Source organism: Canis lupus, chromosome 21 (assembly GCF_011100685.1).
Source record: "Canis lupus familiaris isolate Mischka breed German Shepherd chromosome 21, alternate assembly UU_Cfam_GSD_1.0, whole genome shotgun sequence".
Lineage (NCBI taxonomy): Eukaryota > Metazoa > Chordata > Mammalia > Carnivora > Canidae > Canis > Canis lupus.
Genome location: NC_049242.1, coordinates 42,486,836 through 42,512,806, shown reverse-complemented (window position 1 = coordinate 42,512,806; position 25,971 = coordinate 42,486,836). Strand labels below are relative to the sequence as shown.

Genomic DNA, 25,971 nt, shown 5'->3' with positions numbered 1-25,971 from the left:
TTGCGGAATCAAGAGCTCTCCTTTGGCCACAATCGGGTTGAGATGATGATTCGACATCAAAGTGCAGACATTTGCATATACATTTATATATACACGCACGTGCAAAAGGCACGCACATATACCGTAAAGGATGACGACGTCACTGATGCTATTGGGAATACAAAGAAGATAAGAATGCGTGGAAGACTTACTGTGACGTGTGAAGGATTTGGTACTCATTCCCACAACTATCTGTAAGGAAAAGTCTCTCCACTTGTCTCTCCCACTTTACTGATGAGAAACCTGGGGCTGGAATAGGTTGAGCAATGTTCCCAAAGTTGCACAGGGAGCTGGGTAGTGGGGGTGCTGGGAGATGCAGCCAGGAGTCCCCATTCCTAACCCCACATCTACCAAACAGAACAGCACATCCGAGCCCACTCAGGGGTGCAGCCTTCCTTTCTTGGTGCCTGTGTTTAGGCATTTTTATTATGGACAAATTGAGCTCTCCCAGTTTCCCAGAACGGACTCTACAGACCAGACATAATAAAATGTGCTTGTTTCCTACCTCTGAATTTAGCAAAATGGAATAAACACATTTTTATTACAATATTTTTTCTTATTTGGCCATTTTTGTTTGTTTTTAAAAAGATTTTATTTATTTATTCACGAGAGGCACACAGAGAGAGGCAGAGACACAGACAGAGGGAGAAGCAGGCTCCCTGCGGGGAACCCAGTGTAGGACTCGATCCCAGGACCCCGGGATCACGACCTGAGCTGAAGGCAGATGCTCAACCACTGAGCCACCCAGGGGTCCCATTATTCGGTCCTTTTTAAATGATGAAGTGACACATGCTTATTAATTGAAATTAAAAATATGGAAAAATTGGAAGGGAGGAAATTAGTAATATCCCCAATCCTTAAATAAAGCCATGATTGAATATTCCTGGGGCTTCTTAGAGGCTGCACTTGACCACTATATAGTTAGCAAGTTAGTTTCTGGGGTTCAGGACTGTGGGCTCAGAAAAAGAAGAGGACCCTGAAGGAACCAACACACTATAGGGCAGGGGAGCCAGGTAAGAATAAAAATGCCTGCCTTTTATGAAAACAACAGGTAGGTGTGTGCCAAGAATTGTGCCACGTGCTCTAACTGCATGACCTCCTTTAATTCTCACACCCCATTTTACAGTTGAAGACACTGAGGCTTTTGTCACCCCCAAGCAGCAGACTTGAGAGGTTAACCTCGGGTTCATGAATCCCAGAGCAGGAGCTCTTCAATCTCGTGTCATTCTACGTCTAGACAACAAGACGTAGAAGGCTAAGATGAATCTTGCTTTTTTTTTTTCCACCCAAGGTTTTCGTGTAATTTTAGAATTTACATCAACTTTGGATTCAGCTAACACAGGCCATCACATTGCTGACCTCGACAAATATCTTGAACAACAACAATAAAAACCCCTAAAATCTGATTAAATCCAGAACAAAATGAAGAAGAGGAAGACAGAGTGAAGCGGGGCAACCCAGAACAGACTAATTGATTCAACCATTCAATGAGTATTTATTGAGTATCTACTATGGGTCAAGCACTGAGCTAGACACTGGGGACCAGTGGTGGACACAGACAGACTAAAATCCTGGCCTCGTGGTGGGTTGTAGTGGATGGATCACCAGGGTTGGTGGCTCAGTGGGTGAAGCATTTGCCTTTGGCTCGGGTCATGATCCTGGGGTCCTAGGATCGAGCCCCACGTCGGGCTCCCTGCTCAGTGGGGAGCCTGCTTCTCCCTCTCCCTCTGCCTCCCACCCTTGCTCCCCTCTTGTGCTCTCTCTCAAATAAATAAATAAAATCTTTTAAAAATCAATCAATCAATTTGGGGAAGTACTCAGAGCGGCTTCCCCTCGGCGCCCAGAGGTCTGCCTTATTTGACTCTGGTGCAACTGGTCGCCCTGTGCCAACCACATTGTTCTACAAAGCAAAGACCTTCAGGAACACAAAATCCTAATTACAGAGTGCCTCCATTGTATTCCTTAGACCAGACGTCGTCTACCTTGTGCTCCCATGTCATCTCTGCCTAGCTTATTTCTGCTTGACTTCCAACCGGACCCACTCACTGGAATTTGTAACCCGAGGCTACGGCGCTCTGGGGGTCTCAGTGGACGAGAGGACATTATACGGATATGTATTTTGCAGAGGGTCAAGGGGCACGAACCATGAACGGGAGCAAGGGTCTGATGCCACTGTCAGATTTTCAAAGGGGCACATAACCTCAAAAACGTAAAAATCCATGGCTCTCCTCTTTTTCCACGTCAGTGGTATTTCCCATAGTCTGCAAATGTTGACTCCTTTTCCCTGCAGCTCTCCTAGAGCTGAGACTGAGTGGCATTTGGGGTTTGCTTACAGAAACGAGGCGAGTGCAGCGCTGGTATTTTTCCAGGCACGGCATAAAACGGAACTTAATTCATTCACTTCCACATTGACACAAGGGGGAATGTTCCAATTCCTCAGCCGCTGAGAAAGGCAATGTCCCCCACCAGGCTTCACACAACCCTCTTCCACTTGATTATTATTTGAGTCTCACCCCTGGCCCCGGCTCCACACTGCGGGTCTACACCGTTTCCCTGAGTACACAGAGTCTTCGACTCCTTTGGGCCAAAGAAAATAACACTGTTCTGATAGTCGAAGGCAAGAACAGGCTTCCTAAGCAGGTTGTCCATCTGCCAGAGTTCCTGCTTGCTATGCTTATTCTCGAACTCCAGATATCAATCACCATCTCTATAGGGTAGAGAAATGGAACAGAAAATACAGACGGTCTCCTGTTATTTCACTTCATTGAAAGCAAGTAGCACTTGCAAGCGGGACACGTGAGAGTCGAGGTCTTTGGGAGCACTCATTCCTTCACTGCTTCCGCAAATACGTATCAGGTGTCTACAGAACGGCAGACACTTTCCAAGTGCTGAGGACCCAGGAATGGACAGGCCAGGCGTGGTTCCCGCCCTCCTGGAGCTCATGGACTGGTGCAGGGAAGAGGCATCACAAATAAACAGCAGCGTGTTGAGAGCCGTGACAATAAACATGACGTGCTACTGGGAACACGCAACCAAAGACCCTCCGTAGTATCGCAGCATGGACGAACAAGGAAGACAGCCCTGCTGAAAGTAACAGATATGCCGAGGCCTGAGCAGGAGCTGCTGAGGCCAGGGTGTATGGATGGAGAAGACAAGAAGAGCCCCTGAGGTCTGTGCAAAGGCCCTGAGGCCAAAACCAGTACAGCCTATTGAAGGAACTGAAGAAAGCCTATGTAGCCAGAGCACAAAGTAGAGCCACAGTGGCTGGAAACAAGAAGAAACAAGGGTTCTGTATACATAGGGCCCTGCATTTCATTGTGGGGGTTTGGGTCCTAATCCTGACAGCCATGGGGGAGTCATGGAAAAGTATGGAGGAGGTGTGCAGGACATGATTAGAGCTGAGGTTTTATTTTGTTTCAAAGCTTTTCTTTTCAAGTAATCTCCATACCCACCGGGTATGTGGGGCCTGAACTCATGCCCTCAGAGATCAAGAGTCACATGCTCCCCCGACTGAGCTTGCCAGGCACCCCTAGATCTGAGGTTTTAAGTGATCATTCTGACCACAGTGTGGAGAACAGACCAGGGATGGGCAAGACCATGCATGAGGAGCCAGTTTCAGAGGCTTTTCCAGCAGACCTGGGGAGAGATGCCAGTGGTTTGAACCAGGGTGAAGGCGGTGGACATGAAGAGAAAGGGACTTCCTAAGAGAAAACAGGGAGCATGAGCCCACAGACTTGATGGTGGGCTCGATGTGGAGGTGAGGAGGATGGAATCAATCATTCCTCTAATCAATCGTTTTTCCTTGTCTCCAAAGCAGCTCGAGACACTCCTTCCTACCCTGCCTCCAGGAGGTGGCTCTCTGAGTGGACTCTGCAGTTGGGGTGACAGCACGCCAGGGGTGAATCTGGAAGGAGCCACAAATTCATGAGGCTCCAGAGACACTGGCCATTGTTGTGTGCGTTGAAAGAACCACAGCTGGGCAGCCCGGGTGGCTCAGGGGTTTAGCGCCGCCTTCAGCCCAGGGTGTGACCTGGAGACCCGGGATGGAGTCCCTCATCAGGCTCCCTACATGGAGCCTGCTTCTCCCTCTGCCTGTGTCTCTGCCTCTCTCTCTCTCTCTCTCTCTCTCTCTGTGTGTGTCTCTCGTGAATAGATAAATAAAATCTTAAAAAAAAAAAAAAAAAGAGCAAGCCACAGCTGTCCCCAGCCACAGCCCTTGTGTTGGTGAGTCCACCCCATGGATCAGGCTCGCCTGGTCTTCCCACAGCTGGTGCTTCAGACCTAACGTGGTCTAACATCACCCCCAGTCGCTCTTGAACACATTGCCCTGCTCTACTGTCTCCACAGCACTTGCTACTCTTTGAAAGAAACTTCTTAATTTGCTTCCCTGTGTTTTGTCTGTATCTCCCCACAAGACGGTGAGTTCCACGACGACAGAAACCCTGCTCTTCTGGTTCACGTGCCTAGAACAGTGCCTGGTACACAGCAGGTGCTCAGTACCAAGAAGACAGAGGAGTAAACAACTCCCCAAAGGCCAAAGACCTTCCCTCCTCCCACACCAAGTGCCCTCTCCCTGGGCCATGTGGACCTCCTTGGCTCCGGGCCGTGCCACAGACTGAGCAGCCCTTGTGCTCAGATGCCCCACGAGTCCTGGGCACACTCACTCTGAGCCTTCATCTGGGCCTAGGGCTCCAGGTGAGTAACGGTTTTCCAAGAAACAGCGCTCTCATGGGAATTTCCTTCGCTTTATTCCCCCAAGCAGAAGAACTGCCAGGGCTGGTATTTTTCCAAATTCCACACCTTGGGGCATGAAACAAACTCCGCAGGACCCCGGGACAGAATTATGTATTCACGCACACGACTAAAAGAGCTCACAAGCAAACATCGCTGGTGCTGCTGATTCATTACTATTTCTTTTTCTAGTTTTCCCTACAGATCTCAGGGCCAAAGTCAACTGCATTTGTACTTGGGAGCTGGTTCTTTTTAACCCAGGATATTAGACAGGATTTGGTTCTCCTAGCTAAATTCCTTCTTGGAAAGGGTTCTTCATTCTTCTTACTCTTCTAATTTTATTTAAAATTAAAAAAAAATGCTTCCTAACATGAAGATGGGAACTGCATTCAGCAGAGGGGAAAGAAACAGGACATGGTGAGGCCCGGCCAGGCTCCTGCAGAGCCCACCAAAGGGACGAGTCAACGCTGAGTCACCATGAATGGTCAGTTCTCGGAGCCTGAGTCAGTGGCTGCTGGGCATAGGGCTTCTGATCCCTTCCACGTGCCTACAGTCTCCTCCCAGGCCAGGAGGGAAATGACTAATAACACCTCATGGTCCAGTGATGCTTTCACCTGATATCATAACAGGATACCTGTGGGATAGGGTGAGCTGTCATCTTACAAATGTTCCATATTGCCCTGACATTGGGTTGAGGTGGGACAAAGGATGGGGTCCTACTACTGTGGGTGAGGCCAGGTACTGTTCTCCAACCTGCCCCTCACGGCAGCGGTGTCTAGGCTCACACATTGGCAGAGGTACTGGGGCTGCAGGCAAAATCAAGTCAAAACTCAGTTGTAAAACTCTAATTCACACACCAGAAGTCTCACCAACTAGGGAATATTTTCTCTTAGAAATTGCCTTTTAGGAAACAGAGGCAAATGGTAAGATCAACTTTGGTGGTGGTGGGCGGGGGGGGGCATTAATAAAAATCAACTCTGAGGAATGTTATGGAGGCTTGAGCTCAAGAGAACAGCAGCGCCATGTGTAGGCCAGCCTGCCATTCCCCAGCATTTATTTTTTAAAGATTTTTATTTATTTATTCATGAGAGACACAGAGAGAGAGGAAGAAACACAGGCAGAGGGAGAAGCAGGCTCCCTGTGGGGAGCCCAATGTGGGACTCGATCCTAGGACCCCAGGATCACGCCTGGAGCTGAAGGCAGATGCTCAATTGCTGAGCCAGCCAGGCAGCCCTCCTCTTTAGAATATATGCCAGCAATTCTCTATAGAGAGTGGGATTCCTACAAAATCCCCAGAGGAGATTATTAATAAGATGGACACTCTCCCTGGCAGGAGAGTGTAAGAAGGTGGGCAGTAGAAGCTGCCCTGCCTTCCTGGGAAGATCTTGCTCCCACTTTGGCAGCCAGCTGGGTCCAGTCATGGGGTGATGACCAGCCGTGCCAATTCCTGGATGGGTGACTAGCCCGTGTGTGTGTGGAGGGAAGCCCCCTGGCCAGCCACCTGCTTGCCCTGCAGCAAAGCAGCGAGGGTTCCACAGGCTCCAAGCTGGAGCCCACCCGCCAAGCCAAGGACACTACTCACCAGCCCACGTTGCCCTGCCCGGGCCTGGGCCTTGCCCGGGCCATCAGCCCTCACCGGGCACGTGGCTGACAACACGGCAACACAGGTACTCCGAGGAATTGGTGTCAGCGAGAGAGGGTCCTGGGCCTCACTGCCTCTTGTAAGAGTCACCTCTTATTCAGAAGACCCCCTAGCACATATTGCGTCCTCCGCAAATGTAAGCTATTAACCACGTACCAGACCGAGGGGTCGCATTTTCTGTTACACCCTCCCGCTGCACACCCTGCACCTGCAAAGCACTTTCACAGAAACCCTCTCACTCGTGCTTCTGAAACCCGCGGAGGGCCGGGAATTACCCACTCTATCTCCCAGGCTCAGAGCAGCTTGCCTGAGATCGCACAGCTCAGGAGCAGAGGACAGAAAGCCTCCGATGGAGGAGTCCCAACTCTCTTCTTGTCACCACGCTACCTACGCTTGCTTCTTCGCCCAACCTGCAGCCCCAGACAGCATCTGAAGACGTGGTTAGGCCCAGTATGGAGACACCCTGCCATGCGGCTTGGGTGTCCCTGCTCAGAACAGATGGAAGCCCCGGGCCTCTGCACACTCCGGGGGCCAACCGTGCCTCTTCCAAGCCCGCTCTCGTAGGCCAGTTGAGGGTTTGGCAAGGCCACCAAGGCGAGGGAGCCTGTGGCTTCCGCCACTAGAGCAGGCCCAGAGTGCTAGGGCTCTCCCAGCATCAAGGCACATCAAAATAGCCCGGGGCTCCTGGGGGTAGGAGTGGGTCAGGGCGGGACACTGAAGAGGTCACCCGAGGCTTTTTCAGCTGCTTCCAGCTGGCATGGGGTATTCTCTGAACATGGGGCCTTTCCTGCGAATCAGCCAGCCTCGCCACCCCTCCTGCTCTGACCCCCTGGCCTGCCTTAGCCCCTGGCCGTGTCCTCGGAAAGGTTTTCAGGGGTGCCCTGCCTTGCCCTTGGCCACTCCGCCCGCATCAGGGACAACTCAGGAAAGGGACTTGAGGCCTGAGGTCCAAGGAATCTAAAAGACTCCGTGCAAATGACGTGAGGGGCAAAACAAACTTCGCTTACAGAAAAGAAGCTGGCGCCCTGTTCAGTCTTTTCAACTCCCAGTGGGAGCAGGTTTGTTGTGACTAATGCATCAGGCTTGAAATCGCTTCAAGCAGCATACTGATTAGCCCAAGGCACAACAGAGGCAAGTGCAAAGTACCTCCCAAAGTGCAATGGTTCCAACAGAAAGAAAAGGCTGCCACTCTCAGGAAACAACTCACCTGCTAGCAGACCCCACCCTCCCCACCCCCCCACCCCCGCCCACTACTCAGTTTGATTCCTTAGCAAAGCACCAAGGCCTAAGGAGCTCTGGTGGGCAGCAACTCAGACAGAGCCAGATTTGAGGGGAGGGATTTTTGGCTGGATCCTGCCATCCTCCTCCCCCTCCTCCTTCTCCTCCTCCTCCTCCTCCTCCTCCTCCTCCTCCTAAACCTTCATGATTTTTCCCTGCCCACAGCCTACACTACTCAGCATTACTCTCTAGGACCCTTATGAACTGGCCCTTATGAACGCTGGGTTGAATGGTGTCGCATCAAAACTCTCTATCCTCCTGGAACCTCAGAGTGTGACCTTAATTGGAAGTAGGGTTTTGGCAGATGTAATCAGTTAAAATGAGCTCATAAGGGATGAGGATGGGCCCGAAATCCAATGGCCGGTATCCTCATAACAAGGCCGTGTCTTCGAAGACACAGAGACACACAGAGAGAAGAACGCCGGCTGAAAACGAGGACAGAGTTCTGAGCACCGCATCTACATGCCAAGAATCGCCAGCAACCGCCAGCAGGTAAGAAAGAGGCATGAAGCAGATTCTCCCTCAAAAGGAAGGCTCCTGGAGAAACCCTCCAGAAGGAACCAACCTCACTCATGCCCTGATTTTGGACTCCTAGCCTCCAAAACTATGAGAGAATACATTTCTATTGTTTGAAGCCACTCTGTTGTGGTATTTTCTTTTTTTTTTTTTTTTTTATGGCAGCCCCAGGAACCTAACACAGGTCCCAATGCACTTGTCTAGCCCTATCCTATCAAAGTCATCCTCCTCACATCCCCTGTGTAAGAGGTGGCTGTTATACATTTAAAACAAGTAATAGAGTTCAGGTCTCATCTTTGCCTTGTTGGCCGCCGTGTGACTTTGGGCAAACCAATTCACTTCTCTTATTTTCAGTTGTCTAATCTATACCATGAAGATAATAGAAGGGCAGTTGTGGGAGTTGGAAAGAGAAAATATGTGTGTAACAAGAGGGAGACTAGATCAGCCACAGAATTTCTCTTGGGGGAGGCATTACACTGGTTCAGAAAATAGAGCCAAATAAACCTCCTCGCAGGAGGGTGGATCCCAAGGGCTAAGATCAAGAAATTGGGGGGCCCTGTTGACTAACATGATGTATTGGTATAAGTTGGGTGGTAGTTGGCTAAAGAATGAGAAAGGTAAAGTTCACAGGGAAGAATCCAGGAGACATAAAGGGCCAATAAGAGCGAAACTGAGGGAAGGAGGGAGCGAGACCTCTCCACACCCCCGTGTGGCTAGGGAGTTTGGGGGGGTGGGGTGTGGATAGAAACATCTGATGGATATTTCTAGTTGTTCATGGTGAAGCATACAAGATAAGCCCAGACCTCCATCTCTTCTACAAAATATGCAGTGAACTCTAAATTGGGTTCTAACATTTTTATGATCACAGATTCTTTGCATTTGATTTTGGAGGCTGGGTTGTCATGGGGGTACAGTGAAGAGAGCCCACACCGACACATGAGCTGGAGAACCAGGGGGGCCTGGGGGCATCTGGTTTACCAAGTGGGCAGCACTTTATGAACATTATGCATAAATGTTTGCCTCGGCCTCATTCCTCACCTTCCTGACCATCACTTGCTCCTGCCTGAGCTGGCGATGACTTCTCCCCTTCCTCTACCACTTCTCCAGCTATCCGAATCCTACCCACCCTTCCAGCATCAGCTGCCTCCTGCGTGAAGCTTTCACCACCTTCCCAGCTGGAGGGACGATCGTCCAGCTCTCAGCTCTGTGCAGTGGGTATTCCCATGGAACAGGTACCATCTTCCTTCTGGAGTTAGAGCAGAGCAGTAAAAAACAAGACAAAAAGTCCTGCAGAGGCAGATAAGGGAAGGTGAACACAGAACAAAGAGAAAGACCCAGAAGGGAGTGGGGGGAGGGGAGAAGGTGGGAGGAGGAAACTCTAAAAAGCTCTCCCGGCCCAATTCACTCCCAGTCACTGTATCAGGGCGGGGTTGCAGGGCCACTGGGAAATGTGATATCTCCAGCAGGCCCTTTTGTAAAGCTGAAATTCAAGCATTTCCCCTGAGTCTTGAGTGTCATTGTGAGGCACCCTGAATACAACTGCTACGATGGTAACTGGTTTCTTGCAAGCTCTCTATAGCCATGAAGGCATGAATTATCCCAACTTCCGCCTGCTAAGCTTTCTCCCCACCCTCCCTCAGAGCAAATAAATATACCCACCTGGATGGGCATTAACCTCAAAGGGTGGGCAGGTGAAATGCTCCGACCTACACACAAAGGGCTCCCCATGGCCTGGAACGAGGAAATAACTCCATTTACCCATTCAGTGGGGAAGGAAGCAATCACCTACCCCTTGCCCTCCGCACCTAACCTGGAGCCCAGGCTACTGAGCCTCTGGGAGCTGGTTATATAGGAACAAAAAATACATGTTTGCTGTTCTCAGGAAGGTCCTTGTCCAGAGGGAGACAAATGAGCCAGCAAGTGCCATGCAGTGTGAGGGCTGCAAGGAGAAGGTGGCCCAAGGGTTACAATAACTCAGGAATTACTATCTGGGCTCTACTGTGCTTTAAAGGGTGAAAAAAGAATTATGTCTACAACTCTACAACTACTACCACAAATCCACACATTGGCTGTTAGATTCATCACCTTTCTAAATATTAAAATGTAAGGAAATGTATGACTTAGGACAACAGGAAGAACCTATGATAATCAGACTAAGAAGCCTAGAAAGGGTCATTCCCAAGGAGAGGGAATATGCAAAGGTCCAGAGGTATAAAGTCATGGTTGCCATATAGACACCATTCTAGTAACTATTTGTGGAAGATTCAGTGAAGTAGCTATTCTAACAATGCCCAGAGGCTGGATGGCTTAGACAACAGACATTTATTTCTCACAGTTCTGGAGGCTGCGTGCCAACGTGGTGGGGTTCTTGGTGAGGGCTCTCTTCTTGGTTGATGGATGGCTGTTTTCTCACTGTATCTTCAATGGTGGAGAGAGCAAGCTCAGGTCCCTTTATCTCCTTATAAGGAGATACAACTAACGCCATCATGGGGCTCCACTCTCATGACCTTATCTAAATCTAATTATCTCCAAAGGGCCCACTTCCTAATACCAATATGTTGGGGATCAAGACTTCAACACATGCACTCGGGGTAGGAGGCGGCACAAACATCCAGTCCATAGACTGAGTTTGCAGTAATTAACATCAATGGACTATGAGAATAATCACTATTTGTCCAAGACGTACCAACTTGAAATTCTATCCCAGTATTAATAATGTAGAGTTGGAAACAACATAAGTGCCCAACGGTTAGGGATGCATGAAATAAATTACTTGCATACAACTAAATATGCTACAGCTAGTAAAAGCAGCTGGGTAGAAACATACTAATCACATGGAAAGATGTCCATGATGTATGATGTTTTTAAAAATGTAGGTCAGAAAATATATAGATGTTAATCAATAGGGAAAATAAGACTGGGAAAGAAAAACTGACCTGGGATGCCTGGGTGGCTCAGTGCTTGAGCATCTGCCTTGGCTCAGAGCGTGATCCCAGTCCTGGGATCCAGTTCTGCATCAGGCTCCCCGTGGGGAGCCTGCTTCTCCCTCTGTCTGTGTCTCTGCCTCTCTCTCTGTGTCTCTCATGAATAAATAAAATCTTAAAAAAAATAAAACTGACCCAAATATTCACAACTCATCTAGAGGTGAGATTTACAAGCAGTTTTTAACTGTTCTTTTACCCTGGTTGTATATTCTAAAATTTCTACAATAAATATGCAAGATGTTCGTGTGTGAGAGTGATTGTGTATTTACTGCCAGACATGACCCAGGAAATGGGAGAAAGGGCATCAGTATCACCCTGCAGGTCAGAGTGAGTGCATACACCCAGCCCAGAATCCCTGCAGCCACTCCCATTGTGGACTATTACCTGAATCCCTTCACATTTTCTTCTCAAAGGTCACCTCAATCAGCCCCAACCATCCTCTTGGTCAGTTTCCATGGCATAGCCACATGTACCTTCCAAGATAGAAATGTAATTAGCTCTTGGAGTCAAAAGACTGGGTGGCCTGGGTGGCTCAGACAGTTGGGCATCTGCTTCGGCATGGGCCAGGATCTCAGGGTTCCGGGATCGAGCCCCATGTCGTTGGGCATCGTGCCCAGAAGGGAGTCTGCTGGAGATTCTCCGCGTCTCCCTCTGCCCTTCTCCCCCTCTCTCTCTCTAAAAAAAAAAGTTTAATAATTATTTATCAGCAAATACACATTGACAGATGTGAATGTTGGCCTATTTTGGGGAGTGGGGTGGGAATAAGAAAGAAGCAGCTCCAAGGTAGATGGAAAGTGGTTGTAGATTTTGAAGAGCCCATGAGGTCAGAGGGCCAAAGAGAAAGCCCTTTGCCTTTATAAGTGAATAGCTAAGCTAGTAGTTGACCACCTAAGGCATAGCTAAGAAAGACAAGTGGAAGAGAGTAACAGCTGAGATTTATTATTTCATCCATCCCATCCCACCCTTTTCTACACTCTGACACTATACTGTGAGCACAACACAGTTCTAACCCTCGTGGAGCTTGCATGCCACCAGAGAGAAAGATGGAAAGGAAAGGCATCGTGCTGTGAAGACAGGCAGCGATAAGTACTATGAACATAAACTACAGGAAGTGAACAAAGACCGCGGCGGTGCTATTTTAGATGGGTTGGTCAAGGAAGAGCACGGCCAAGGAGGACGTGAGGGGGCAAGCTCTGCGTTTACCTGTGGAAAGGCATTAGGGCCGTGGGAACAGCAAAAGAGGTCCTGAGTTGCAAGTGTGATTGGAAAACTTAAAAACAGGAAGGAAGCCTGTGCATTGGAGCAGAGTGAGGTCTGGGAAATGCAACCAGGTGTGCTCCCTCTGGATACGGGTATCTCTGCTACCATCCTAGGTTTCAGACCCAAAGAAGCTGCTTCTATCCCACCGCCTCCAGTCACAGGGGGACTGAGTCTCTGAAAACCTGGCTTAGTTGACTCACAGTATAGGGAGATGGTTAAGAGCTCAGGCTTTGAAGTCAGACACCTGTGGGTGAAGGTCCCAGCTCCTTCCCATCCCTGCTGTGTGTCCCCACGCAAGCTGCTTTGCTGATACGAAGCCCAGGGGTGTGCTGGTAAGTCGGATCTCCTGGGGTAGAGGGTGCAGGACATGGAGAAAAGCCTCAGTTTGTAGCATTTGCCAATTTCTGTGGTAGAAATACATCCACTGCGGCCAATTTCAGCTAGCAACACGGAATCGCCGAACACAGAATTAGGAAGAGACACACACACACACACACAACGGGCTCTCAAGAGCCAGGACCAACCAGCTCCAGCACATCATCAGCTCAGTTTCTTTCATCTGTGAAAACAGATTTCGCCTCATGCAGTACTTGGTGAGAATTACATGAGGTGTATATAAAAAGCACTTAGCATAATGCATGGTGTGTAGCTAATGCTCCATAAGTGAGAGCTGTGATTCTTGCTCATTAAGGACGTGGGATTCTGGTCTGGCACTTGCACGCAGAAATGAATTCTCAAAGGACAGAGCAAAGGGTCACCGGGAGGGCTGGGGCCTTATTCTGACTCTGTCTCTGCCTCCTGTGTGACTCGGGGCAAGTTGCTTTCCCTCTCTGGGCTTCCGTTACTCTATCCGAAGTGAGGCACAGAACGAGTTACAGAGTTCCTTCCAGACTGGACATTCTGCAACTTCCTACTTTGGGGACTGTTCTGGAAGCCCCCATGGAAAGAATGGGTGGGTACAGGTTACCAAGGCATCATTAGGGGTGAGATGGAGTTCCCTGGATTCTTGCCAATCTTAAAAGCTACCTGGACAGATGTGTGCAGAGTCTAGGACAGAAAGCCTGAGTGAGTTCTCTCCTGGCAAAGACCACAGAACTGTTCAAAAAATCAAGAGAGGGGAATCCCTGGGTGGCTCAGCGGTTTAGCTCCTGCCTTTGGCCCAGGACGCAATCCTGGAGTCGCGGGATTGAGTCCCACGTCAGGCTCCCGGTGCATGGAGCCTGCTTCTCCTTCTGCCTGTGTCTCTGCCTCTCTCTCTCTCTCTCTATGTCTATCATAAATAAATAAATAAACAAATCTTAAAAAAAAAAATCAAGAGAAAAACACCTAAACGAGAGGGAAGGGGGTAGGGGGGACACTGGGTGGCTCAGCAGTTGAGCATCTGCCTTTGGCTCAGGGCGTGACCCTGGGGTCCTGGGATCAAGTTCCGCATCGGGCTTCCTTGAGGAGCCTGCTTCTCCCTCTGCCTGTGTCTCTGCCTCTCTCTGTGTGTCTCTTGTGAATAAATAAATAAAATCTAAAAAAAAAAAAGAGAGAGAGAGAGAGGCATATACATGACAGTGGGGAGAGAAAAAAGAGATCTAAGGGAGTAGTTTGAGGATTAATAGGTTCTCAGAAAATGTCTTCAATACACATTTTAGGAAGGAAGGCCCTGTGTGCCAAAGCTTTCATGTAAAGGGAGAAAGGAGCCATAGACATAATGTGGGGTGAGATGAGCGTAGCAGAGGCAAAGGGGGGGGACCACAGGTGAGGATGACCAGGCCCTGTGACAGGGGAGCAAGCGGCGGGCTGGAGAGGCCAGGCCATGCCAGCTTCTCGGGATGGCAGCCGGGATCTGCACAGCCCAGTTCCTTGTGCCTCCAACGTCCTCATTAGAATCCCTTTGAAGTACATCAGACTATAATTTTCAGGAGTCAAGAGCAAAGCTCCCTGTAGCCTTTGGCTCGCTCGGACCGTCAGCGGGAGGGAGCGCAGTGTCTGACGCAGCCCCCTCAAGGCCACAGACGCGAGGCAGGCCTGCCCGCAGAGGACAGGCGGCCCCAAAGATTTTGCGGACTTTGCACGTTTGGCAGTCAGCGTCTCTGGACTGGCCCACATCCCTTCTCGGGGGACGAATGGGGCCCCAGCCCCGGGGCCCCCAGCGCCGCAATCGCCTCCCTGGCTGGCAGCTCCGTTTTCCTCCCCGGGAAGTACTTTGCTCGAGCAGCCCGGGCACTCTGGGCGCTGCCTCGGTCGCGACAAGTGGGTGACTTCACTGAATGACCATCTCGGTCGTCCCCGATCCATTTTTGGGTCACCTATTGTTCCCCTAAGGAGCTTAGTTCCGACGCCTCGACACCCAGGGACATGAAAGGCGCTGGTTGGAGCGCACGTTTCCCTGCAACTGGAGCTAAACCCTGACAGGTGAGCTTAATTACTGGCTGCCTCCAGCTCCTCGGCAGCCGGCTTGGACGGAAAGAAGAAAGTCATAGTAAAAACGTCATGACATTCTAGTCAAGCCGGGGACCACGGCCCCACAGCCGGTGACTTGCGGTGGCACAGCCGAGGCCCAAGAGAGGTGGGGACGAGCCTGGGCCAGGGGCGCCCCGCCCATGCCCACCTCTTAACGAGGACACCCGGAGTCCCAGGCCCGGGTCGGGAGCCGCAAAGGCGGCGTTGATTCCGCCCATAAACGATGATCAACCACAGCCTTTAAGCTTATTAAAAATAAGCCGAGCAAGGACTCAATCATCATCAAATGCTCAGTGTGAGGTTGCTTCTAAAAATAAGAGTCCATCTGAAATTCTAACAGCATCTTACGGTGGATGGCTACACAATCTGTTGGCAAAATGCAAACGAGCAAAAGAAACCTCAGAATCGCCCAGAAATGACACTCTGGGAGCTGGGGGGGCCCCGGGTTCCAATCCCGCCTTTCGCCGTCCGCTGTGCCCTGCCATCCCCTTGACCTCGTTTGCCCGTGGAAGATCCACCAGCCTCGGACGCCAGCCCAGGGCCGCCCTGGCTGCCCATGCAGGTGGCACCGGCCCCCCGTGCTCCCCACGGGCCCCCAACCGCGTGTTTTCCCCGCGCGCCGCCGCTGGTGCTCACGGCCACGCTCCGTCCTTTCCCCGGCGTTCAGTGCCACGGGCGCGGCGGCAGGCGGGACACCGGGCAGGCCCGGGGAGCGGTGTGACCATATGCCCACTGTCCAGGGTAGGGCACCGAGGCCCAGGAAAGGCCGAAGAGCGGGAAGCGGCAGAGCTGGGATGCGAAGGCCCGGCTCCCTCTGCCTGAGCACGTGAGAAAGATGCTGGCTGAACTGACTCCTCCCGCCTTGGGCCCCTGGTGTCAAATGCGGGCGAGGAGGGGGGCTGGGCGGGGGCAGCTATGTGATGCGAGGTGCTGTGCTCCTGTGCTCCGTGGGAAATGCACCCCCAGCTCACGCTGCTGCTCAGCTCTGCCCCCCGGGCGACCCGGGCACAGTCCTCCCCGCAAAGCTCCCGGCAGGTCCTGCCCTCCCTGGCCCGTGGATCCTGCAGGTGCCACCGCCCTGGGGCCAGCCACGCCCTCCCTGTCGCCAGCCAGCGGGGCTCGCCTGAGCAGTGAGTTCCCGGTCCCCAGATGGGCTCCCGGGTCCTTCCTGGGGGAGATCAGTGCTGAGGGAAAGCAATCTGTGAACAGTCCACACCAACTCCACCTTGATTTGCAGTTTTAAAAGAGCAGACGACCGAGATCAGATCAATACGACTGCCTGGAGGCGGTCAGGGGGAAGCGAAGAGGGCCGGGCACTGGACAAAGTTGACTGGCCTCCCTCCAAGGGCAGCTCGGGCACCGGATGGCCCAAGCACGGAGGTTCGGCGCTTGCCCTAGGTCCCGTCCGCTCCTGGTCGTTTAGTTGGGCTTGCCTTATGGAGCCCTTTCTTTTTTTTTTTCTTTTTTTAAGATTTTATTTATTTATTCATGAGAGAGGCAGAGACACAGGCAGAGGGAGAAGCAGGCTCCATGCAGGGAGCCCGATGTGGAACTCGATCCTGGGACTCCAGGATCAGGCCCGGGGCCAAAGGCGCCGCTATAAGCAGCCCTTTCTGACTGCTGGCCTGTCTGAGAATGGCACAGTGTGATGGAAGGGGATTAGTTTGAGTCCTCTATCTGTGCTGTGTGACTTCAAACCACTGACTCGACCTCTCGGAGCCTCAAGTTTCACACCTATCAACTGGGTATAATTATTCCTGCCCCAACGTGTTATTGGAAGGTAAAATAATACGAGTGATGACACGGTAAGTGTTCAATACAAGGCGGACAATAATGGTAATAATCACAATGGCTTTTTTAAGAGGGGAAGACACGGTGAGAGCCTCGCCTTAGCAACCTTAACCTGCGGTCACCCTCAGTCTCGTGAATGCAGATTGTGGGGAGCATCCCAGAGGTGGATATGACTGACACTGTGCACAGGACAACAGGAGAGAATGGAAGCAGGATTCCTAGGAGACACACGGAGGGGGCAGGTGGCAAAGGGGATAGATAAATCAGGAGAATGCGGAAATGAGGTGAACTATGAATAAAAAAGAAACCCACTTCTAATTTTGCTATCCACAATGACTTATTAAATCCACCTTCTTTTGATTAATTGTCCTTCCACGTCCTTCCAGCATCCTCCTCGTTAACAACAGCAAACGCATTCCATAAATAAAACCACAGTCGAGAGGTAATTAATGCTGAGCCATCTAATTCCGAATTTCAAATCATGCTCTACTTACATTAAAATAAGATTGCAGGCATGTGTGACAATCAATTTTACTCTAATTTAAAAAAAAAAAAAACATACACACACAAACTGAAGTCAGTTATTTAGGGAGAGACTTGGGAAGCATGGCTGCAATTGGCTTCCATATGTCGCCCAAATATGTGGAGCTGAGCTTGGGCGCCTGTCGGGACGTGGCACTGTCACTGCCTTGTCTTCTGCAAAGTCACACACGTGACCAGGTTCAAAGGACATGTATCCTGGTACCTGGGTTGAGCCAGGCCAGCAGCAGAGAGCTGGCCGGGCAGGAGGGTGTGAAGCGGGCCAAGGCTGCAGTTTCTAGAACTCTATTTCTTAACTGACTCTATGTCTTGGACAAGACACCTCCCTTTTCTCTATCTCACTGTCCCCACTTCCTAATCTGTAAAACGGGCGTAATATTTTAAGATAGCCGCGTGGGCGAGATACTCTGGAAACTGCAATTTTCTGCTGCTGTGAGTGGTTATTATCAGCCCTGACCTGGTCCAAATGTTACTCTGTGCTTTCTGGATGGCCAGTTATAGTCAAGTGGCCTGAATTTCATGTCTTTCCAGTGTCAAAGCCAAGGCGAAGGAAGAAGACAACAGGTCAACAGGTAGGGAAGCAGGTGCGTGGAGGGCTAACCCGGGGAACAAGTTAAGGGCTACGTGATCCATTAGGCACAGTGCTTAGGGCCTATGATATTTGTAGAATGCATGGAAATGTTTTAATTTCTCTTTTTTGTAACCAGAAGGAACAATGAATACAATTCAGCCTGGATTATGCTTGTTTTATACCAAGGCAGTCATTAAATAAACTTTTCAATCTCTCTCTCTCTCTCTCTCTCTCTCTCTCTCTCTCTCTCTCTTTTTAATGGAGGAAGAGGTCTACAAAGCCAGAAATTCCAAGGGCTCATGAAAATCATGGCCCTGACCAAGCCCACTGCTTACGAATGCAGCAGGCTTTCCTTGCTACCCTTCCCAGAGCCCAGATCAGTTCCTCTGGAGCTGAGATGTCTCCTCCTAGACATCTGAGCCCTCTGGAGACAATACCAGGAGGTAATGCCAATTCCAGGTCAAGGAGTGGGTAAGAGTTCCTGACAGCATGGCAGGCCAGAAGGGAAGAGTCTTGAAGAGGGTAGGGGGAGTGGTTCCTGGGTACCCCTGGAATCATGCCTTCTACACCAGTGTCCAAACTCACTACTGGACTGACTCATCTTCCAGGTGGAGATACTTACTCCTCCCGCTATCGGTGGGAGTACAACCTGGTACACACTTGCCAGAGAGCCATTTGGCGGTGTTTAGCAACATCTGAAAGTATGGACTTTGACCCAACAATTCTGCTTCCAGGAATGCATCTCATAGTTCTTCCTGTGAGATGGTACAAAGATAAAGGTATAATGATGTTCATGATGGTAAAAACCCAGGATGGCCAAAACGTCCGCCAGGAGGGCAACAGCCAATAAATTGCGTAGAGCCAACAGCCATACAAGAGTCTGTAATGGAGAAGTTAAACAGAGGGCATCTGATCTGTGTGTCAAGAGATGGTGAAGAGTGAAGAAAGACCTCTGTGAGCATGGAGAGATTCCAACTGGGGGAGGAGAGATGTATGCTGGTTTTTGTGCAAAAATTTCTGGAATGATGCACAAGCAACTATTCTCAGAAGTGATTGCTAGGATAGTGGGAATGAGGTTGGTTGGGAGGGCAGGCCCTTGCCCGGGTGAGGGTGGCAGGGGTGCATTTCAGGCAGTCTCTGGCAAAGTACGTCGTCATCGGGATCCTCTCCTCTACTCAGTGAAGCCTGGGACTCACCCCTAGTTTAGGCCTTCATTCTAGTTCTCGTTCTGGAAGGTCTTTGCATTCTTAGATGGCATCAAGACAAGCAAGCAAAAAGTTTGAGCTGAAAACCCAGCTCCCACTTTACTAACTGCATGGCAATCTCTGGAAGCCTCAGTTTCTTCCTCTGTAGCAGATGAACTACCTTAAGGAAGAAATGAGACAGTATTTGTGGTAATATTCAACACAACGTCTAGCACATATTAGATACTCAATAAACACTGATTGCCCCTGAAGCCAGTGGAAGGGAGGGGGATGCAATGTGCAGGGGAGCACATCAACCAGAAGAGGACCCTGATGGCCTGAGGATGGGGATGGCCCTAGCCTGACCCAAACCCTCCACGGCTAATGGGGCAACCAGACAGTCCAGGCTTCCCAGGCTGGTTCAGTCCAGACAGCTGCCGCAGCAGGACAGCAAGCAACTTCTGGGATGACTGGCTGACCGGGGGGCCCTGTGTCCTTCAGCAGGAAGGGATGAGCTGGTACTTCGTGATCAGGTCCAGATACCACCTCATTCCCAGTGCTGAGTCCAGCCCACCTCGGCCTCATTCCGGAGTGCTGTGTCTTATCCCTCATTCAGACTCAGATTTTGTCCTTGGGGGAAACCCAGCCACAAACTCGATTCCTAGAACTGAGAACTGCAGGCTCTAGGCATTCTCCACCTGTAGCTGCCTCTAGGTGAGGAGGCCACAGGCAAGGCCCAGGAGGGGAAAAGGCCTGGTGCACATGGCCAGGGTGAAAGACGTCAGTGTGTCCCCTGCCCCTAAAGTTATGCTGGGCCAGCAAAGAGGGAGGGCCCACATCCAGTCCTGCTCCTGTCTAACCACTCAGCTGGGGTGGTCCGTGGTCCCTCCCAACTGGGTTGAGGGAGATGTTCGGCCTGAAGCCCGACTCCCAAGCTCAGGAGCAGTGACATGGCTTTGCAGCAGCAACCTCAGAACCACCACCTTCCCTACTTCTCCCCCTTGCAAAGTGCTTTGAAGTGTACGGAGTCCTTCACAGGGGCCTCACAACGCCCTTGTGGGGAGATGTGGATTTTCACCACGTTTTAGGTAAGAAACAGACTCCTACCAGTTCAGTCGTTTGTCCGAAATCCCACTTAGGGGAGTTGGGATGTGAACCTAGGGCGCACGACCCCTCCCGCAGAACTCCTTCTCCTGAACCTCTGGCCCTCTGGATCCCAGCTTTGTCCTCGTCCTGTGAACAGACTGAAGTGGGTCTTTACTGTCCAGGCTGCCCTGAGCTCCGGGCCCTGGAAGGAGACTGCCCACGTCCCTGTGCATGTGATGCTGCGACACACCACCAGGTGGCAACAGCAGCCAGGGCTTCCCGGGCGGCGGCCGAGGCAGCGGGGAGCGCGGGTTGGTGCGAGGCCCACAAGGTTCGGGCCCTAGAGCTGCAGCTTCTACTGCACACCGGGCGGCTTCTTGCCTCCCTGCCTGTCTGGGCACCGAGACCACAGGAAGGCTGCTCCCACTATCTAGACACTGGCAGGGCTGACCCCAGGCCAGGCCCCAGGAGGGGCGCGAACCAGCAGTAGTAAGCCTCCTGGCACCGGGGCCCCATCTATGTGCACAGGCACCCCGCGGAGCAAGGGCGCATCAGCTGTCAGCGTCTGGCCCGGCCTGGAGCACCGCACATGGAGGAGAGCCCTCAGTTCACCAGCCCTGGCTCAGACCACACCCCACTCTTGCCAGTCCCGCACCTACGCGATGGCCGCTTGTGGAATGATTTCTGTGCGCCACAGTCCGACATCCCTCGTGCTGCTGTTGGAAAGAGCACTGGACCGAGGTTAGGAGCACGGGCCCTGGGCCAGACCGCCGGTCTCACTAGCTAGCTGAGCCTGGATGGGACCCTGAGCTCTTTGCGTCGGCTTACTCATCTTCAGACGTGACAACAAGTGTCCACCCCATATGCGCTTGCTGAGGATCAGAGGAGGTGATATATGTGTAACGTGCTTTTAACCTCCCCCGGGTATATAGTAAGTGCTCCATAAACGCTTGCTACTATCAATGAAGGGCCTACCAAAGCAAGTATCGTCTGCTGCTTGCTTCTCTGGTCGTGCTCCACCCTTCCATATCTTCCAGAACATCAGTGACTCCCCTTCCCTGAATGCCTCGCATGATTTCTGACCTCTGTGCCTCGGCGCGTCATATTCTCTCTACCTGGAAAGCCCCTTACCCTACCTCTTTTGAACACACCCCTCCAAATTTCAGGCCCACCACAAATTAGTAGTCTGCCTTGAATTAGTTCTTTATGAGTTTTATTGTCCCTAGATGCATGCAGGGATCCCTCCCAGAATTCCACACAGTACTTCGTTCATAGGAGGTGCCCCCAAAAGCGTACAGTACAAATAACACCTTGCCAAAGGCTGGAAGGCTACAAGGTGTGCCTGCTTGGAGCACTGACATATATATGGGAGAACTTTTCTTTTCCTCTCCAAGGACAGGATAAAGCATTTCCCCCTGCACTGTCCTCTTCAGATATACTATGAAACTTGAATTCACGACAGCTGACTTTTGAGCATAAAAGTAAACCTAAGGCCTCAGGTGTTCCTCAACACTCTCAAGTCTGGGACAGCTAGCAGCCCTTCTCCCCTCTTAACAGGGAAAAAGAGAGCGTTCTCTTCCAAGGACACTTGTCAATCCCCGACTCAAGCAAGAGAAAGGTTTGGCCAACTGTTCATTCAAATTCCTAAAGGGGCAAGCAGCTGACTAGGCATAAGACAACGGGGAGTGGTGCGGCCTGTGGCAAATAGAAAACACAACCTAAGGTCATCCCTCAAATTTTTAAACCACCGTACCAAATGAACAAATGCATCCACAGACATCAGTTAGCCTGAGGGATGTCAGCTTGCCAACTTTACCTTAAACATCTGCCACTGACCCTCCAAATAGGGGGCTCCAGGGAACTCGGCGTAAGCTCTGAATAATGAAAGGGGACAAGACCTGAGAGTGAATCCCTGCTCTGTCGCTTCCTAGCTGTGTGACCTTGGACATCATACCTTCTCTTTGCCCATTTTCTCATCATTAAAGTAGGTATAAAAGGAGAACCTACCTCGTGGGGTTGCCCCAGTGATTAAATGAAAACATAAGTAGACTAACAGAGAACCTGATGTATGTGAAGGTCAATAAATGACTTTAAATTTTCCTGACCAAGTGGGAGGATTATAAGTGAAGGGGGTAAGATCTGTGTGTTTCTAAGCACACTGCACCTGCTGGTACTAGCTGTGTGCTCTCCCAGCTACTGCCTCTCCTCCCGACAGGTGCCACCGTGCGGCCCAGGGGACGGGCCCTAACTGGCCAAGCTCCAGCATACAGCTCTGCACTGCTCTAGGCAGCCAGGCATTGCGGCAGCAGAAGCCTTCCACCTGCAGGAGTAAAATGCCTTCAAAGGGCTGTCGTAGAGCCCACACACTCAAAGCTATGTGACCTCTGCTACGGGGGAGAGTCTCATCACAGTAGCCAGGAATGTCCTCCCTGGTCTCCCCGAACCAACAAGCTCCATCTGCCAACTTCACCCACCACGTCAAGGGGTAGCATATCAGGTTTAGGTGTCTACGTTAGCTGTGAACACCTTCTCTCCACTTGAAAACTCGGCCACAAGTTTCCCACTAGGAAAGGCCACCATCCACTTATCGTGGTCTCCGTACTTTCTCCAGAACCAAACAGACAGAGTTGTCTTTTCATCTCCCGGATGGGCCTCTCCCACATCTGTCACCCACATTTAAGATCTACATCTCTAAAACTGGAGATCCGGCCCAGACAAGGCTGACAGGCTCCGGATGGCTCCTCCGCAGACCTACGTCTAAGGGCTCCTATTCTCTGCGTTGGGCCCGGACCACAGGGCGTGGAAAGCATAACTGGTACCGAAACCTTTATTTTTATTTATTTATTTATTTATAATTTATGATAGTCACACAGAGAGAGAGAGAGAGAGAGAGAGAGAGAGAGAGGCAGAGACACAGGCAGAGGGAGAAGCAGGCTCCGTGCACCGGGAGCCTGACGTGGGATTCGATCCCAGGTCTCCAGGATGGCACCCTGGGTGAAAGGCAGGCGCCAAACCACTGCGCCACCCAGGGATCCCCCGAAACCTTTATCTTAGCGTTCTATATTATACATTCTCATCTTCCCAAACATCAGAGTGCATTGAACGGAAGTTTACCTCTTCTTCATGACCCAGGAAGCATCAAAACCATCATCAATCGCTCCAAGGACGACTGATAAGACTGTGGATTTTTTGGTCCCCTCTTCCTTTGCTGTCAAGCTGTCAGCGGTTTCACTGTGTGCTGTTGACTGGGCTGTCAGAGCACCTACTTATCCCAACCCTTCTAATCAGCTGCTTTGGACCTGCTTGGGTCCTGAGACATCAGAGGATGACTAGTAAAAGCCACCATTCACTGGGCGCTGCATGTGTGACAGACTTCCTGCTAAATGCTTTCCAAGAGCAACTTCACTGGACAACCCCCAAGCACCCGGGGAAGTGGAAATCTTATCCTCGTCTTTCAGATGAGGAAACTAAGCTTTGAGTTGAATAGAAAGGAGCAAAGACGGTTCCTGAATCCAGTCTCTTTGACCCCAAAGGCTGTGATCATAATATACCGCCTTCCACCATGTTACCCCGCTTTGGAATTGCCTATTGGGACAGTCGGGCCCCCTTCCTCCCTCCCCATCTCCTTGGGATGATGTGATTCCCACAGCAGGCTGTAAGGCCCATGAAAGCCTGAATTCTATCCTTCTTGTCTACCCTGCACCACCCTCTCCCTCCCCATGCTGCCAAACACTGGACCAGGCACACAGAAGAGGTCTAATACATAGCATCACTCCCTTCTTCCTTTCTTTCCCTCATATTTTCTTACTCACGACTATCCTTAAAACCAGGCTCTGGATTGCCTTACTAGAACTTTTCAGTCTCCTTCCGGGGGCTGGGAGTGGCTACGGTACCCCAACTCTAACCTGAAATCGTCGGGGGGCCTGTCCCCAGTTCTCCCATCAGGACCCCCTCTGAACATCCATCCATTCATGGTGCCACGCAGAGGCCCCAAAGAGCTCCAGCAATGACCCCAATGGCATTGCCTTGGGCTCCATGGCTGGGCCTTGATTCCAGAAGACCAAGAATATGCTCCTTTTGGCTGGCACTCAAGTTCTTTCATGGGACTATGCGAGGTCGGCCTGTCTAAATGATTGCTGGCACAGAGTTTTCACAAAAAAACTGCTTTGTCATAGGTAGGGAATCCCTCAACAATATTTGTCAGGGGCCCTAAATATCCTAGGAGGAGCTGTTTCCCTGCTAGCCCTAAAGGAAGACCCCACCGATATGTTTATAGTGATGAGATCTGTGTGAAGAGACACCCAGGGCAGCTGGAATCAGCCTCCAGAACAGCAGAGCTGGGGGAGGTGTCCTGCAAGTCTGGACTTCAGAGAAAGCAGATGTGAGTTCCAATCCCAGCTCTGCCATTTGCCAGCTGAGTGGACCCTGGACCAGTCCCTTCCCACCTGCCTGTGGACTCAAGCACTTTGGTGTAGGAGCTTTATGATAGCTTTTTTTTCAAGTCCCAAATCTTGGGGTGCTTGGGTGGCTCAGCTGGTCAAGCGTCTGCCTTCAGCTCAGGTCACCATCACAGGGTCCTGGGATCCAGCCCTGGGTCAGGCTCCCTGCTCCGTGGGGAGCCTGCTTTTCCCTCTGCCTCCACTGCTCCTCACCCCTCTTGTACTCTCTCTTTCTCTCACTAAAATAAATAAAATCTTTTAAAAAAAGGTCCCAAATCTTTCCAAATTACAGTTGACCTTGGACATGGTTTTGAACTGCATGACTTCACTTATATGTGGACTTTTTTTGATAAATACGATATTGTAAATGTGTTTTTTCTCCCTTATGATTTTCTTAATAACATTTTCTTTCATCTGGTTTACTCGAAGCCAGCATATAATATATATACACAGTACATGTTAATCAACTGTTTATGTTATCGGTGAGGCTTCTGGGCAACAGTAGGCTATTAGTTAAGTTTGGGGGGAGTCACAGTTATACATGGGTTTTCAACTCTTCAGAGGGCTGGTGCCCCTAACTCCCACGTTGTCCACTGGGCTCACATTTCCAGATGGCTGAGGAGAGCAAGCTGGCAAAGCGATGATGAGTGTGGACACCTGGTCCAAATCCCAGCTCTTCCACCAGCTAGTTCTCCGATCCTTAGCAAGTCAATTATAAAAAGTAACTCTCGGTTATCCCTTCTGCAAAATGGACATTATTTCCTTATAAGCTAATTAGGAGCATGACATGAGAAACCTTATATATTAAAAAAAAAAAAAAAAAAAAAAAACCACAAACCTCAGCCCATGATAAGCATTTGAAAAATTATGGTTATTAAATTTGAACCTGACCTTCGAGTCAATCAAGATTTTATTTAGCACGTACCTAACACAGATGCTAGGTGCCCCAGGAAACCCAAGCCTAAAGACCAGATACTCCCTGAGAAGGATTAGAATGTTTCCCTGAATGTTTAATGCTGAAAACTATTCTCACGGAAGCTCAGCAGATCAAGTTCTATTAAATATGCCGGGTAAGGCTTTGCTCTTGTCCTTTGACCTTCCGCTTCGGCGAAGCTCCAGAGCCTGGGATAGCCAGGGAGGTCCTCCTAATTGTCCCCTGTGCCCACCAGTCCTGGAATCCAGTGAGAGGTGGCCCAGAAGGCAGAATGACAGTGAGTAGCTCCAGTTTTCCTAAAAGGAAGCTATTTTTAATCCTCACGGCAATGGAAACTGCATATATTAACATAATCTCAACCCCACCAACTACTTCCAGTCTTTCATTTTTTTAAAACAGGCTTCGTGATCAAAAAAGCCATGCCCAGTTTGTGTCTGGAGCTGGTTGATATAAGGACAGAGGCGGATATGGTCACTGCTGCACGCTATGAACGGACAACAGGTTTGGAAGCGGCACCCCGCCCCG

The 25,971-nt window shown here is 50.6% G+C and overlaps 1 protein-coding gene and 1 non-coding gene across 9 annotated transcripts in view; both read right to left on the bottom strand.

Annotated features, from left to right (window-relative positions):
- NAV2 (neuron navigator 2) overlaps positions 1–25,971 on the bottom strand; it is a 724,081-nt gene that overhangs the window by 348,834 nt on the left and 349,276 nt on the right. The window lies entirely within an intron of this gene.
- LOC119865041 lies at positions 1,328–1,399 on the bottom strand. The gene has a single exon (XR_005375909.1). It is a non-coding gene; the product is annotated as a small nucleolar RNA SNORD45 (small nucleolar RNA).